The sequence below is a fragment of the Amblyomma americanum genome, chromosome 1, assembly GCF_052857255.1.
Source record: "Amblyomma americanum isolate KBUSLIRL-KWMA chromosome 1, ASM5285725v1, whole genome shotgun sequence".
In the NCBI taxonomy this organism is placed as follows: Eukaryota; Metazoa; Arthropoda; class Arachnida; order Ixodida; family Ixodidae; genus Amblyomma; species Amblyomma americanum.
In genome coordinates this window covers 100,065,397-100,081,415 of record NC_135497.1, presented here as the reverse complement: position 1 = coordinate 100,081,415, position 16,019 = coordinate 100,065,397, and the positions used below count along the sequence as shown (strand labels likewise).

General features: G+C 51.8%; 1 pseudogene; it reads left to right on the top strand.

Moving 5' to 3' along the window:
• The first annotated feature begins 4,559 nt into the window (after nucleotides 1-4,559).
• Nucleotides 4,560-15,782, top strand: LOC144112810 (chitotriosidase-1-like; annotated as a pseudogene).
• Nucleotides 15,783-16,019: the final 237 nt, after the last annotated feature.

Below are 16,019 nucleotides of genomic sequence, written 5' to 3'. Positions count from 1 at the left end.
ATACGGCGCCGGAGAGACATGGCGCGCTGTATCACTGCGTCCTGTTTCTTCCGGGATGCATATCTCCTCTGCCTTACAGCTAGTCAAAAAGAACGACGGAAACCATTCTCGCATCATTCTCAACAGCCGCTCACCTGCTAGCGTTTTCAATCGACACAACCTCCCCCTAAAGCGACCTCAACAAGCTCTTCAACCATCTTGCCTTTTCTGTCTCCTGTTTCTCTTGTCACTAGGAGCCTTTCTCAATGTCCTACTACTGAACATGCGTTCGTCAGGCGCTGACAAGGCTTCACGCCGCACTGATAGTTTTCCTTCGCCCACAAAAGCCCTTCCTGCTCCCCCCTCATCCGACAGTGTGGAAGCTAATCCGAACAACGGTTAACCCGACCGCCCAACAGGCTGACCCGACATATTTGGCCAATTTGTGGCATGACTCTTGGGGACGAGGGGTGGGGGAAGGGGACGTGGGGCACTGTCGCCGTCGTCACTGCACTGCGCGTTATCCAAGCTCGTCGCGGTAGCTGGCCCTTCGAAGTCCCCAGGCAGCAGGCCCATGGTCCCCCACAGCAGCAGCATCAGCACTAGGGCAGGGGAGGATGAACGGCAGCGCGCTCGAAGTGGTGCGCTCGCGTCGGGGGCTTGCTGGAGGCAAGGGGCACGGCCTCCGACCAGCTGGAAGGCTTGCCAGAGGCGCAGCAAGGACTGCAGGGCAGCTGGGGCTATCCGCACGAGGCCACCACGTTGGCTGGACCACGCGGCAGCAGGCGGAAACTGCAATAAACTGCTACTGGGTAGCAGCGCGGCGGGGGACGCTGTGTACCGCCGTTTCCGGCGGCGCGTAGGAGGCTGTTTGCACAGCAGGGGCGCCAGGCAGCTGGCGCCACGAGGACCGGCGGTCATTACCAGGAGCGCAGGATACGGGCCTGGGCAAACCGCTGGGAGCGGCAGCAGGACAAGGTCACCGGAAACCGACATGGGGAGCGGCGCGAAGATGCCCCGCACACAACAGTGCGCGCGGGGTGGGCGTAGGGCAGCAGGAAGGCCACTCTTGCAACCGTGGTCAGCACAGCAGGCGTTGAGGCGGTTGGTGGGCCGCCGCCATTGTTGTGCGCTGTGCCGGCTGCTGGGGGCTTGCAGGAACATGGGCCGTCGTCACTGCAGCTCACGACGACGGCCCGGGGAGGCTGTCCCGGAGGGTGTGAACTACACGGCGGCCGAAGCGGCCGACGGGTAGTGAGGCCTACATGAAGTAGGGACGCGGCCGAAGGCCGGAGGGGAAGCCCTAGTAGGGGCGGAAGGGTGCCGGATGGCGCTGCGTGCGCGGGGGGGGGGGGGGGGGTCCTCGTGCTCGTCCAAAGGGCGGGAAGGGGGGTGGACCGGCCGCGGCGAGGGCTGCAGCGTGACAGTAACGTCAGGAGTCGTGAAGACTTCATGGCAGGTGACGCTGGGGACATCCGTTGTCCTCAGAGGTCCAGACGGAACTGAGCTGTGGGCCCTCCCGTCTGCCTGCGTGTGCCTATGCGAGGCAGATAAGGGGAACATAAAAGATAAGGGATGAGTTCAAGGTGAAGCGGCCCGTGGTGCAAGTTTGCCGAACTAAACGGCCATGTCCACGATCGGTCTTGAGGGGGGGGGGGGGGGGCGCACTTCCCCTCGAAACCGGCCGTGTCATGTCCCCAAAAACTGGGCTTGTTGAATGCATCGTCAAAGCGGTACTTTTTTGAATTCCAAGAAGTGCCATTTTGGGAACCGGCAAAGCCTAGTTCTTGCATGGCTTCCTCGTCAAAAAGAATGGTATCAGGCCGGATCGGGAAACGGTGAAGGTCAAATGAGATCATTCTGCAGGTTCTAGCGCTGATCTCAGTCGTTTGTTGTGCTCCTGCGTGGATATGCCTCAGACAAATATGTCGTCGACATCTACTCTTACACCAGAAAGACCCTCGAATGTTTCATTTAGAATCTTGAAACACTTCTCGCGTTGAAGAAATTCTGAAGGTTTCCATGTCCAATGGTGTCAGGTGCAGGCCAGATGTTGCATATATAGGCGAGTGGAAACCGTTGCTCTCGACAGTACAGCTTCTATGCCTTCTTACGTCTTCATCTGGTAGTGCTTCCTTTTTGATACATTCATTAACCTTCCTGGCGACCACGCATACCCGGAGCCTTCCATCCTTTTTACGTACTGTTACAAAAGGGCTTACCCAGTCTGCGGGCTGCGTCACCTTGGCAATGATACCGCTCTGTTCCACGCGCTGCAGCTCCTCACGCAGTGGCTTCCGAAGGGACAGTGGCACCCTTCGCGCTGGCTGTATGACCGGCACGGTGTCATCGCGGAGAACCAAATGGTAGCGACGCTGAACGCAACCTGTACCACTGAATAGATGACGGAATTCATCTACTATGCTTTCTGTGGCAGCCTGCCACACGCTGTGCACTTGCCGGGAAAGAAGCTGGAGGCGTTCGCATGGTTCAAGTCCTCGTATTGCTTGCCCTTTCCGCGCGATAAAAAAAAATTCAGGACGTCTTTGCGAGTGTTTAGCTTCTCTTCCGATGTAATTGTGCCAAAGTCTTCAATTTTGTTTCGGCCAAAGGACCGCAAAGACGTGAAGCTTTCCTTCAGTGGTGGCTTTGGCTTCACTTCGTTGAAGACACTGAGGGGAACAGTATCGGCTTGCGAGCCGGTGTCAACTTTCAGGCTCACCGACGAGTTGCCAACGTTTCCTTGAACAAGTAAGTCGCGCTCGCATACCGTGCTGCGCAAAGCCACATCCACCACATGGAATTCCTCCTCGGCACCAGTGAGCTCGCTGATTTGTTACTTTGCTTTACCACAGATAGCAAAGCGGTTTCTTCCCTGACAGTTGTCGCGCGTACGCCCAAAGGCAGGACAGCTCCGCGGTGCGTGGGTCCGTGCGCAAATTTGACAGTTCTAGGACTGTTGCTTTCGGGGATGGGCAGAGCGCATCTTCTGAACTTCGTCCGCTTGCTTATGGTCTCGTTCTCACATTTCTTGATCCGCTGCTGTTGCTTCGGCGGCCTTGCAGATTTGTCCTGCCTTCTGGAGGATAAGTGTGTTATCTCTTAGGGTAATAATTTTGTGCGTATTTTGTCGTCATATGTGCCAAAAACAATTTGGTCCCTACCCACTGAATGGAGCAACCTTTCAAAATTACAGAGCCGTGCTCGAGGCTTCAAATCCCGCAAAAATTGCTCGTATGGTTCACCTGGTTCCTGAACACGCGTCCTGAACAAGTAGCGCTCATATACTTCATTGCTTTGTGCCTCGCAGTGCACGTCAAACTTCTAGACTACCGTGGCGAAGTCCTTGTTGCTTGCGCCTTTGGAGAAATTCAAACAACTGCTAGTTCCTTGCGATGTCCCCTTTAGGCGAAGTGCATTCGGGGGGCGTAGGAAATCGATCCCACCGCTTGTTTCTTCGGTCTGTGCAGATATTCCAAGAAGTGGGTGTCAATGTCGGCCACTTCTGACACCATGTATCGAGGTCATGGCACGCCGAACGCCAGGTGGGAAAAAAAGAACAAGCTTTGATGTTGTTGCGACTGGAAGAAGAATGAAAAGGAAAGTGCACGGGGACTGCCCACTGGCTCAGGCTGTCACAATCGCTGAAACGTGCAGACAGTGGGAGAGTTGAAATGGATTGAAAGGAAAGATTGAAGGGAAAGGGGGGCGCGCGTCGGGACAACCCCGCCATCTGAAGCGATCAAGACGGTTTAGCTACAGATACCCCCGGTGACAACGAGCTCCCGGCACATGTGCGAAAGCCCCGAGATCCCAGCCCCGTGGGGCCAGGAAGCCACCTCCCGCTTCTCCACTATTCAGCAGCGCGTATTTATACCGACGAAAGCGGGAGAGGGCAAGCGCAGTGCTTCAGTTCATAATGCTTATCAGTAGCCCGTTTAAGCAGGCATTGCGCACGCTGCTCATCGCGCATACGATAACATCGACTTCCTTCCGCGATCAGTGGAATATAAATTGAAAATTGGTTTTGAGGAAAGGAAATGGCGCAGTATCGGTCTTTAAATATTAGAGGACACCCGAACCGCGCCAATTGCCACCGGCCTATTGTCCCAGGAGGGGAGATGACGTCATTTGCGCGCCGCGTTTCCGCAAAGGGCTTACGAAAACGGCTTGATTTTGCGTACAATGAACCAAGTAATTGTGCAGCATTAATAAAGTCATTTTTCAGTTTATTTTGTTGTCAGCGTCTGTTTCCTTCCTCTATCCACTGTGCATTCTCGTGTCACCGCTACCCTACCCACCCCACCTCCTGGCACCGTGCCGCAGTGGCAGCGAGCATTAGTTCCACGTTTGTTAAGGCGTAAGGCTTTCTTGGCTCATGATTTGCGTGAACGGAAGTTGTAGATTAAGTTATCCGGAAAGGTGTCCGCACGAGCTACCAATCATAAGTTGTATGCTGAGAAAATGACCTCCATATATGGGAATTAACCCATTACACTATCGCGTCATACCCTTAAGGCGGAGCGTAAGTTCCCCCTCCAATTTTCGCCTCCGTATTACGGCTGCTGTTCCAACGTCGCAGATTCCAGCTGGATGGGCGCCAACGTGGTTGTTCTGGGCATGAGCGGCGGTAGGACCGCGGTGGTGTGCTACCGGAACTCGCCCAGCCTCCTGAGGGCCGCGCCCAAAGACTATGACCTGGGCAAGCTGTGCGCCCACTGTTGCACACACCTCGTCTACACGGGTGCGCGCGTGGACCCTAACGGACTTCGGCTGCAGTTCCAGGAGGACGACACCGGTATACGCATACGCATTTTCTGCGCCTGCGCGGAAGCAGGCACAGCGACACTTCGGTTCAGTGCCACAAACTACGAAGTGGCGAGTGGCAATACAATTGCGGGGCTCCTCGGCAACACGAAACTTCGACTTCATACCGTTTATGTAGCTCATGTCTCAACGATCATCAGAATCAGTGATGGCTGTTTTATTTAGGTAGTTTTATGTAACCTGATTTCCATGGTGCATGATCTCTTCCCATAATGGCATAAGATCGGAGTGCCAGATCTTCCTACGGACGGACGGGCGGGCGGATGGATGGTGTTAGCCGCATAACTGGAATCGGTCTCGAACCGGTGATGCCACACTACACCACAAGACACTTCTGTCGCCGACTTCGTTGTAGCGCGTAACGAGCCAGAGACGCACCACTCATGATAAGCGGTGACGAGTCAGCGACACAGGCTCTTAAGCTTACTGTGTCTCGAGTCAAATCTACGCTCATTTAAGGTTCTCGCAACGGATGGAAACATAGCCATAACATCTGCGACTCCGCTTATGCGTGATAGCCCACGCCCCGTACCACCCACTTTCCGCCGCCCTCGCCTCTTTTTTTTTTACAGGCGTCCCGCGTCTGTTCGCTGTTTAGCCCCAAGCTTGGGCGCCCACATACGCAATCTTGATGCTCGGCTACTGATCCGGGCTACCCGGGTTCGAACCAGACCGAGAGGCCGCGTTTCGATGGAGGCGAAACACAAAGGCGCCCGTGTGCTGTGCGATGTCAGTGCACGTTAAAGCTCCCCAAGTGGTCGAAATTATTCCGGAGCCATCCACTAGGGCACCTCTTTTTTCCTTTCTTCTCTCAGCACCTCCTTTATCCCGACCCTTACGGTGCAGTTCAGGTGTCCGCCGAGATGTGAGACAGGTTCTACGCCATTTACTTTCCCCAACAACCAATTTTCAATTTCAGTCCCTTCCACGCCCCTGGGCGTCGTGGCTTGCTAGTGATGAGGAAATCGAGTTACTGTGCTACACGCGGTCACTGGCAACCCGATCTTCGCTGTGATCGCATGCGAAGGCCTCGAAGTCCCGCATGGCACCCTTCCGCTAACGGCGCGGCGGTTCCTTTTATTTGTGGACGAAAAGTTTCGCAAGGTTCGCGTTATGTCCTCTTTCCGGTTCACCCGCGGTTTTCTGGCGATGTTCGCCCAAGTCTGCCGAGAACAGGCGCTAAATCATTACGTGCTAACGATAGGGATGTGCTTATAGATATAAAGAACTTCACAGCTGGCGTGTTGTTCCGCAGGGCTCAAGTCCGTCCGCGACATGAATGCCCTGAAGACGAGCCACCCGCAGCTTAGGCTGGTGCTATCTGTGCAGCACGTGGGCTCCGGCCCGCTGAACCTGACCGAGGGCACCGATGCGGCCTCGAGGCGCGCCCTGCTTGCCGACAGCGTGGTACACTGGCTCGGAGAGTTCAACTTCGAAGGCGTCGAGCTGGACTGGGACCGGCTGCCGGTGGACCTCAACCCCGTCTACGTCGACCTCGTCAGGGTACGCTCCGCGAGTGGGCCTAATAAACATCAACATCGACATGAACCATAGTTTTGGTGCAGTACGGCTGTGCTCAGGTGGGTGCTGGTGGGTGATTACGGCAGCGCCCACCAGCACACACCACTCGCTGGCGCACCTCTCAGCTTCGCCGTAGTTCACCATGGTACTGATGGGAGCGCTTTTGGCGCGCCAAATTTTCGAAAGGGGCGAACGATGGTCAAAATTTTTTTAACAGCAGCGTCGAGGCCACTTGCGCTTACGCAAGTCTAAGAATTGAGAGAGCTGCACTCGTAGCTCTCCTTAAATTGCCATAGCACTCCCTGCATTGTCACGCTAACAGGCTCATGAGAATCGGCCGACGCTATTGACTGAAAGGGAGTCTAATGAGGGGGAAAGGTCGCTTAGTTCTTGAGTAGTATCCAACCATAGTTCACATGATTGACCAGTTTTCTGATTACCGCCAACACTCAAATTGCTATGCTGCATGGTCTGTATTTAAAAAAATTAGCTACGAGCTTCCCTGAAACATCCGGTAGACACCCTTATTCATTCCAACAGACTGCGAGTGTAGACTTAAGTCGATTGAAATGCACATGCAAGCCGTTGATATTTCTCTCTTTTGGACCTCTGGTGACTTACTCTACCGCATTTTCTGGTTTAAAACTTACACTGTACTGTATTAGCCATGCCGCTGCGAAAAACTTCAGCTTACCTCCTTTATTATTAAGTTTTATTGGTAACATATTGACGATTTCATTATTGTTCCCGCACTCCCTGCTACTGCTCAGGCGTCTTATACAGCTAAAGCGAACGTCGCTGCAGTACTTTCCGCATGGGCGTGTTGGCATTTGTGTACCTTCGCTGTATTGTAGGAAACACGCAAAAAGACCGTCATAATACCGCAGAAAAAAAGCACGGTGTAAACCGTGCAGACTATGAGCTCACCTCGCGCAACTTACGCACACGTGTAAAACAAATCTGCACATGGTTCAGCGTCGTAAACACAGGTCGCACCTACAAACAAAGAAATGGAAAGCCATGAAAAAGTGCTAAATGGCGTTCATCGTTAAAAGCACACAGTTAACAAATGTTCAAAACGAACGTCATCGAAATGGTTGTCTGGAATGATCTCCTTTCAATATTTTTTTTTTTGCTCCGAACTTAGTCACCTGAGAATACTAAGCGCGTAACAATCCCTTTCTCTAAATGCTAAGCGCTTATTTTCTTTGTGCAGGCGATGCGTATCGACACAAAGAAAAATCCTTCTGCTGACGCTTGTCAGTATCCACATGAAGTGGGGACCTTCATACAATGTGGAAGCCCGGCATAGGCATGCTGCAACATAACCTGAACTAACGTAAGGTACCCTGCAAACGCGCTAACACCATCTTGTTTCGTTCAAGCTGCTTATGTGTCGAGCAGCCACCGTCAGTTCCGCTATCCTGATAGTAACTTAATGGAATGGCATTTCGCTGCCCATTCCACAGTCCTGTCACTCTTAAGTCCTCTTTCTACCCCCTGCCTCACCCCAGTTCTGTACAGGCATACCTGACTGGCTTCTTCTCGTGAAGAGAATCAGGTCGGCCTGGCGGGGCCGGCAAAGCACATTTTGAACACTTGATTTGGGCTCTGAAAGTTTTGCACTACTACTACTACTACTACAACTATTGGTACGGTAAGATGCGGTGTATGGCATATGGTATGGATGTCACGTTATGATATAATACGGCACGGTGCATGGCGCGGCGTATGGTATGGTATGTTATGGCACGGTAAGGTATGACACGGTATGGTATGGTAAGTTGAGCTGTAGAGTCGGTGTGGACGTCACGAGTTTGAACGGAGTAGCGGGAAAATTTTTAAATTCAGTTCTCCCGGTTATAAGTTCTTTTGCTGCAGGATAAGGGTTAACATACACAAAGAAGTCCGAGAAAAATGGGATGCAGCAGTCCTCAGGCACCCCTTTAACTTTCTCCTGAGATTTCTTCTGGGCGCTTTTTCTTGAGATGCAAAGTTACACAGTGACCTGCATTTTCACCTATATGTGGAAGGAATTCTGGGTAACAAGGCGTCCGCATCGTCGTAGTATGTTGCTTAAAGGCAATATTATCGAAATGGACCTGAGCTCTGTATGGGGACTTGTGGACGTGCTCCTGCTATGCTATCTGTAGTCACGTACGTTACCCTGAAGGGATATTCTCATGAAACAGGGCGACTGATGTTCGTCTCGGTTATCGTTATCGCTTTTTCCTTTGTATTTTTCTGTTGCCTTGGCTTGGCTAGTTCATTTCTCAGCACTCTGGTGCACGAAATGCGGTCTGCTGTTGTAAAGGTCTGGCCACACGTACTTAATAAGCGCAGAAATCACGAAAGTGTTTGATTTCTGTTGCTTGGCAGAGTATGCATGCTTCCAAGAACTCTGAAAGGAGGCTTATCGTGGCTTCCGTGTTCCGAAAGGTATAGGCGCCTATACGTGGATGAAAGTAAGAGATACAAGCTTCCTTTATAAGGCTACGCTCTCTGCTTTATTTAACCAGAGAAGTTTTTTCTTCAAAAAGCCCTCAATCTTAAACTAATCACAAGGTATTATTTCAATACGAGAGCTTAACTTAGGAATTAAAGCTCTCCCAGTGAAGACGTCCGGGCGTAACGACAGGAGTTTGATGCGCGAATTCGCTCCCTTGTGTCTTTAATCGACGCTGTCACTGTCAGGTGAGGCGAGAGGCCGGGTTAAAATAATATGCGACTACTCGTCACCACTGCCTTCATCAGGGGCATATTTGAAATAGGGTCATCGCCCTTCCCGGGTGCGATATTTTTTTTTTTTTCTGGGAAATCCGTATGAGGGGACCCTACTTTTTCGTCAAAGAAACATCGAAAAACCAATGGTGCCGCTACTGCTACCTCTCCAGTTACACGTAACCGCCCCCTTCCCCCGCCCCCGGCTTTGGTTTATTGCGTGCCGGTACAGCGCTGCTAAACCGCCTAACGGACGTCGTTGTTGCGCTCTTCCTTGTAGCATGAGCTGCCTGCTGATTGTCCACGCGTACTCGAAGGAAGACACTCTCAAGACGGCCGTCCCACCAATCATCTTCAAGGAAGACCTGCTAGGCGGTATTGCTGTCAGCTCCACAAGAGGCTTTCTATTGGTGGTCATCAATGGCTACAGCGAAAGCAGCACCGAGAACGTTTCACTGAATTGGGGCGATAAGGACTCAATGTTATAGGAAGGAAGCAGCGCTATCCTCGGTTGTTGCGACGAGCGTCTCTTTTTTCAGTCTTTCCTCGCAACTCTCTTCTAAACACGAAAAGAGTACAAATGGAGTAAGCTGTCCTCTACGGGCAGGGTATGTTGCCCGAGCCCATGCATAAGTTTCCACCTCGAAAAATGCGGAATACTTAAGGTTGGCGACGCAAACAAATTCCCCTCTTCAAAACATGCGAATTTCTATCAGTTACGAAGGTTTTAACGGAGGTTTCAACCTCCTTTTTTTGCTAACCTCAGGACCTCCGGTGCCGCGTTTAAAAGCCTCCGCCCATTGCCTACTGCATCAAGTTTCTACGCTTTGCAAAGAGGCTGTATCATCGTTGTCTACACTATATTTAGTGATCGAAATCTACTGCGGAACATGGCCAGAATACCTTGCCCCCAAAAGATTTATGCCCTAGAAAAAGAAACGGAAATGAAAATTGGTTTTGGGGGAAAGGAAATGGCGCAGTATCTGTGTCACATCTCGGCGGACACCTGAACCGCGTCGTAAGAGAAGCGATAAAGTAGGGACTGACAGAAGAAAGGAAGGAAGAGGTGCCGTAGTGGAGGCCTGCTCCGGAATAATCAAGGCCACCTGGGATTTTTAACGTGAAAGGAGGGACTGACAGAGTGAAGGAAGGAAAAAGTGTGGTAGTGGCGGGCTCCGGAATAATTTCGACCAAATGGGATTTTTAACGCGCACTGACATCGCGTTTGCCCCGCCGCGATGGCTAAGTGGTTAAGGCGCCCGGCTACTGATCCGGTGTTCCCGGGTCCGAACCCGACCGCGGCGGCAGCGTTTCGATGGAGGCGAGACGCAAAGGCGCCCGTGTGCTGTGCGATTTCGGTGCACGTTAAAGATCCCCAGACCCGCCGCGGTGGCTCAGTGGTTACGGCGCTCGACTACTGATCCGGAGTTCCCGGGTTCGAACCCGACCGCGGCGGCTGCGTTTTTATGGATGAAAAACGCTAAGGCGCCCGTGTGCTGTGCGATGTCAGTGCACGTTAAAGATCCCCAGGTGGTCAAAATTATTCCGGAGCCCTCCACTACGGCACCTCCTTCTTCCCTTCTTCTTTCACTCCCTCCCTTGTCCCTTCCCTTACGGCGCGGTTCAGGTGTCCAACGATATATGAGACAGATACTGCGCCATTTCCTTTCCCCAAAAAACCACTTATAATTATTAAAGATCCCCAGGTGGTCGAAATTATTCCGGAGCCCTCCACTACGGCACCTCTTTCTTGTTTCACTCCCTACTTTATTACTTCCCTTACAGTGCGGTTCAGGTGTCCGCCCATATGTGAGACAAATACTGCACCATTTCCTTTCCCCAATTGGTGTTTGGGGAAAGTAAATGGCGCAGTATCTGTCTCATATATCGGCGGACACCTGAACCGCGGATAAAGGAGGGAGGGAAAGAAGAAAAGGAGATGCTGTAGTGGAGGGCTCCGGAATAATTTCGACCACCTGGGGATCTTTAACGTCCACTGACATCACACAGCACACGGGCGCCTTAGCGTTTTGCCTCCATAAAAAACGCAGCCGCGGCGGTCGGGTTCGAACCCGGGAACTCCAGCTAAGTAGCCGAGCGCCCTAACCACTGAGCCACCGCGGCGGGTCTTTCTCAAAAAAAATCGATTTTTGCGCGTTTCGCTTCCATCTAATCGCGGCCGCTTCGATCGGGTTCAAACCCGGGTAAATTTTCACTTCCATACACGTTTATTCGTGTTCAGGGTGTGGCAGAGATAGTGGCCCAGTTGGAGCCCGTCGACTAGCAGCCGATATAGGCAGGTATAGGAAGGAGAGCACCTTTCGCGGAATTAATGTTCGGGACATATCTCAGTCTCGAAAAAAATTCAGCGCGCAGTGTTCGGCTGCCCATAAAGCCCAATGATCCTGTTCTGATCATATGAAGAAAAGAAAGAGCACGAGTCTGTCGACTGGTTCCAACTGGGCCACTAGCATTACTACAATAGTGCGTTCTAGCGGCCGGCAAGAAATCGAAGAAGCCACTATGCAATAGAGTCTAAGCGTCAGAGGCACCTCTGGGAGTCCAATGTGCGCCCATCCATACTGCTGTGCCGTAATCACCACAGGCGAAAGACAGGATAGGTTTCAACTTTTTTTTGTTCGCGTTACATACCTTCCAAGCGACACGAACCGATTAGTCGAGGAACAAATTTTGTTTTAGCTCTTGATGCCTGATTTCCGGTTTCACACGGATTATTAATGCGTTACTGCAAACGGAAATGGCGATCGATGTCCGTCTGTATAGTAAGTGGCAGGTGGCCCACCCGCCACATCGCTTAGCCTAGAAATTCTATACAAGCGCAGGTTTTCAGGATTGCACCTACGCACTTCCCGCCCCGGTGGTTCAGTGCATAGAGTGCCCGGCTAATGAGCCAGATTTCCCGGGTTCGAACCAGACGGTGGCGGCCGCGTTTCGGTGGAGGCGAGGCGCAAAGGTGCCCGTGTGATGTGCGATTTCGGTGCACGTTAAAGATACTCGGGTGGTCGAAATTATTCCGGAGCCCTCCACTACGGCACCTCTTTCTCTCTTTCTTCTTTCACTCCTACTTTTCTCCCTTCCCTTACGGCGCGGTTCCGGTGTCCACCGAGATATGCGAGACAATTACTACGCCATTTATTTTACTAATGGACCAATTTTCAATTTTGCCCAGGCACTGATCCAACGTAGCATGCATGACGCGCAGGTGGAGGCGTGCGAGACGTTCCTCGGCGAGCTACGCTTCCGGCAGCGCGTAGTCCTGGCGCTGTTCGGCTACGCCTACAGGCTACGCAACAGTGGGCGCTACGAGCTGCGAGCCAGCGTCCGTGGACCCGCGCCCCCGGGACCGTTCACCAAAGAGCGCGGGCTGCTCGTCTATTTCGAAGTGCTTATGTCATGTCTTCTCTACGCAGCCACCAATGCTAGTAGTCGCCATGGCCACTAATCGCTTCTTCGCTCGTTTCACAATACCGCCGCCAACGGCACTCATCATCGATAGATATACAGCTGAACCTCGTTATAAAGAAATGGTTCTTTATAGCCCGTATTGACCGAGCTTCCAAAGAGAATCGCCAGTGCTTAGTTATGTTCAATTTTTCGTGATAAACCGTTTCGTCATTACAAGGTTCGACTGTGTCTTTCTAAAATGGCCGTAGAGGATCTGTGTCCGGGAGGGTTTCGTTTCGTCCGGTGTATAATTCGGCTAAGATGCGTGTACAACGGTAGTTTTCCTTGCACTGTCAATTCTAGGGCTGATATAGCCTGCCTTATGGCAAAGTCACTTCTCTTCACTATGTAGAGAGCATAGGAGAGGTGAATATGTTAAAGCGTTGTCGTTGCTAATGCCGCCATGCTTGCTTAGCCATATTTTCCGTACGGTTGGAATTACCGTAGTTAGCGTGCTTACCGTACGGCACGGTGCTAAACACTGTATTACTAGATGCAACCATAATAAACGTGCTACAGTTACACACACTCACGGCGCTTTTGCACAATGTCTATGCACACAAGATGCCCACTGACCACGTGCATGCGGTGCACGCGTGCGCAGATCTGCCTCGAAATCAGCTCCGACCTGTCGGTGCCGCTGTACAAGGAGGCCGATTGCAAGATCGCCGTCACCGGGACAAAGGACAGTGGATTGGCTATGACAACAAGGCCACCATTCTCAACAACGTCAGTGCGTGTATCCTAGCTCGCAATGTTTCTGGTTTGCGAAGGGTCGCACTCAATCTACTGCTTGCTTGTAAAACATATCCGTGAAGCACGCCTTGAAAATCAGGGTGGCACATGCTTCAGCACATTCCTGTGTGGTGGCTTGCACAGACGTCACAGGTAGTGGCCGCCATGCTTGAGACCCACGTGTACAGCGAAAACCTACACTTCTTCCCTTATCGTCGCCTGCATTCTGTAACCTATACCCCGTGCTCTTTACCCGTGTCTTGTTATTGTAGCAACCGAAGTTCCGCAACGCAGAATTAGGGCCATAAAGTTTTCGCGGACGTATGCTCGAACAGCTGTTCAGGAGTGGAATTACCCTCACGCACTTATGCGATAGGCTTAAGCTGGATATAGACAGAGTTAGATTGTCACGTCGTCTCCCACATGACGAATGCATTGCTGACATGTTGATGCCACATCACATAACTGAAAGCGCCAGTGACTGTGCAGCGTTCATGGCTTGAAGGCACGTTTCTGAGTTATATGAGCTTTAAAGTCCCAAATCTGTACTCTCAGCAACGAAATGAAGAAAACTGAGGTGGCAACACAAATAAGACCAGCATATTACCTCTCAGAGAAGAAATACAAGCGAGGTTTATTAAGACTTCAGCAAAAAGTCTTCGCGCCTTCGAAATTAATAACAAGACCCAGTATTGAGGTTCCCCTGGCTAACAGCTTCTTACAGTGCTGTTTGTAGCTCAGCTATCTTTGCGTCTCATTTCTTGCTATGAGGGACACTCTAGTGGAGGGCTCTATAAATTTAGGCACCTTGGGGTTCTTTAACGCGGCCACAAGTCGCACAGCACACGGTTTACCACGAGAGCTGCCGGTAAAAAGTCCATAAAAAATGCCGTCGTGCGCCGTCCACACCGTTCAGCACTGTGGAAAAGAGGCACACCACCTTCCGCGCTCGACCCGGCTGGCGAGACGCGCTTTGAAAGTTTGAGGGAGAGGAGGAGCGGCACGTTGAGAACAAGCACTTCAGAAGATAGGAGCGAGAAAGCGCTGTCGCCACTACAGGGCGTGCAACAGACAGGACACATTTGCAATCATTAGAGCGACCGCAGAGGTGTGCTGTTCATAGCGGTCGAACTGGTGTTAATGTGACACGAGGTAACCGCACGGTTCTATCGACAGTGCATTCAAAGCAGCTGTGGGGGTGTAAAAAACACTTCAAGACAAATGAAGAAGTCATGCACATGTTAACTCGTACTAGTTACACACACCATTTAAAAAAATTGTCGTTTACGCTGAGCTGCGAAAATTTGGACACCTAATCACTATAAGCTGTGACCATGCGAGAACATAACAACCTCACTGTAAGGTGCCATGCATGACTTTGCACCTGCCAGCCGTGGCATATGACAAGGTTCTTCCCACAGCGGCCACCTTGCTCACTTTCTTTCCTCTCCCCTGGCAGAGGAGAGGATGATGCTCATTTCTGCACTGCCGTCTGCCAACAGTGGCAGGTCGCAGCTGTCTCTTCCAAGTTCTTGGCAGGTGGCTCTAGCGTATGCTAAGGTGCCACTTTTTACCTTGCTGGGCTTAAGGTGTGACACCACTGGTGAGTGCGGGGACATGGGACTCTCATGCTATCCATAAAAACGCTAAACGCAGCGGTAGCTAAACTTTGCACATGACCAAAACTATGCGGAAGCACCACATGCGCAAAACGCGGTTAACAGCTGCCACAGAGTTTAGCGTTCCTCACCTTCATTTAAATGCGGTCGACGCGGCCGGGATTCAAGATCGCAACCTTGGGCTCAGCAGCCGAGGCCAAAGTGAGCGAGCCGTCGGACGGGTACGCTTTCCGGGTTTGTGGTGTTTACGCTTGCTTGCTTGTTAATGGTCGACGAATACCGCGCAGGTTCTGTTCGCCAAGCGAATGCGTATGGGCGGTATATGCGTGGTGACCGTTGACATGGACTACAACGGCGACTGCAGCCAGCGCAATGTACTGCTGGGACAGCTGCACAACGCGCTCAACGAAATGGACCAGCCCATCAAGAGGCTATCGGCGAACCTCAGCCTGCCCGAGTCAGCGTCGTCGTCAACGACCGCCACGTCCCGGAGCACTGCTGCTATGGCGAGCACCTAGATGATTCTGGTTAGGCCTAGAGGGCACATGGAAATTGCTGGGTTCAGCGACCGCGAGAAACGTTCACTCTGCGCAGGGATTCATTGGCTTCACTTACTTCGTGGGCCCAGATTGAATGAATGCCACGTGGATGTAAAATATATGTTTTACATTGAAGCCAAGATGCATGTCGGTCTTTGCAGTATAATGGCGTGTTTGAATGTATCCAGAGACGATTCATACAGCGAAAGCTGTCTGAGCAGATGAACAAAGAGATTTTACACCCCGCACATTATAATAAAGAGGACTTTTCTTCCCTGACGGCAGACGAGAAGGGTCTGCTAGCAGATGGGGGAAGGCTACTGGCCACTGCCTTTTTATGCGCCCAATATAGACAGTCGGTTGTGAGGCAGCTGTATTGGTGTACTCCAGATTGTTTTTGGCCATGTGGGCTTTTGCAATGTAAACGGAAATATAAAAACACTGGTGCTTTTAACGCGATATCTTTAGTCATAGACAATATAGCTGCAAATTAGGCCGACGAAAATAAAAATACACATGGACTCCGATTTACGTATCACTCCGCCGATGGCAGCGAGGCAAGCAGCCGCGGGACTCGATGGCGCGTTGGCCGACTCCTCCTCCCTACGTTTAA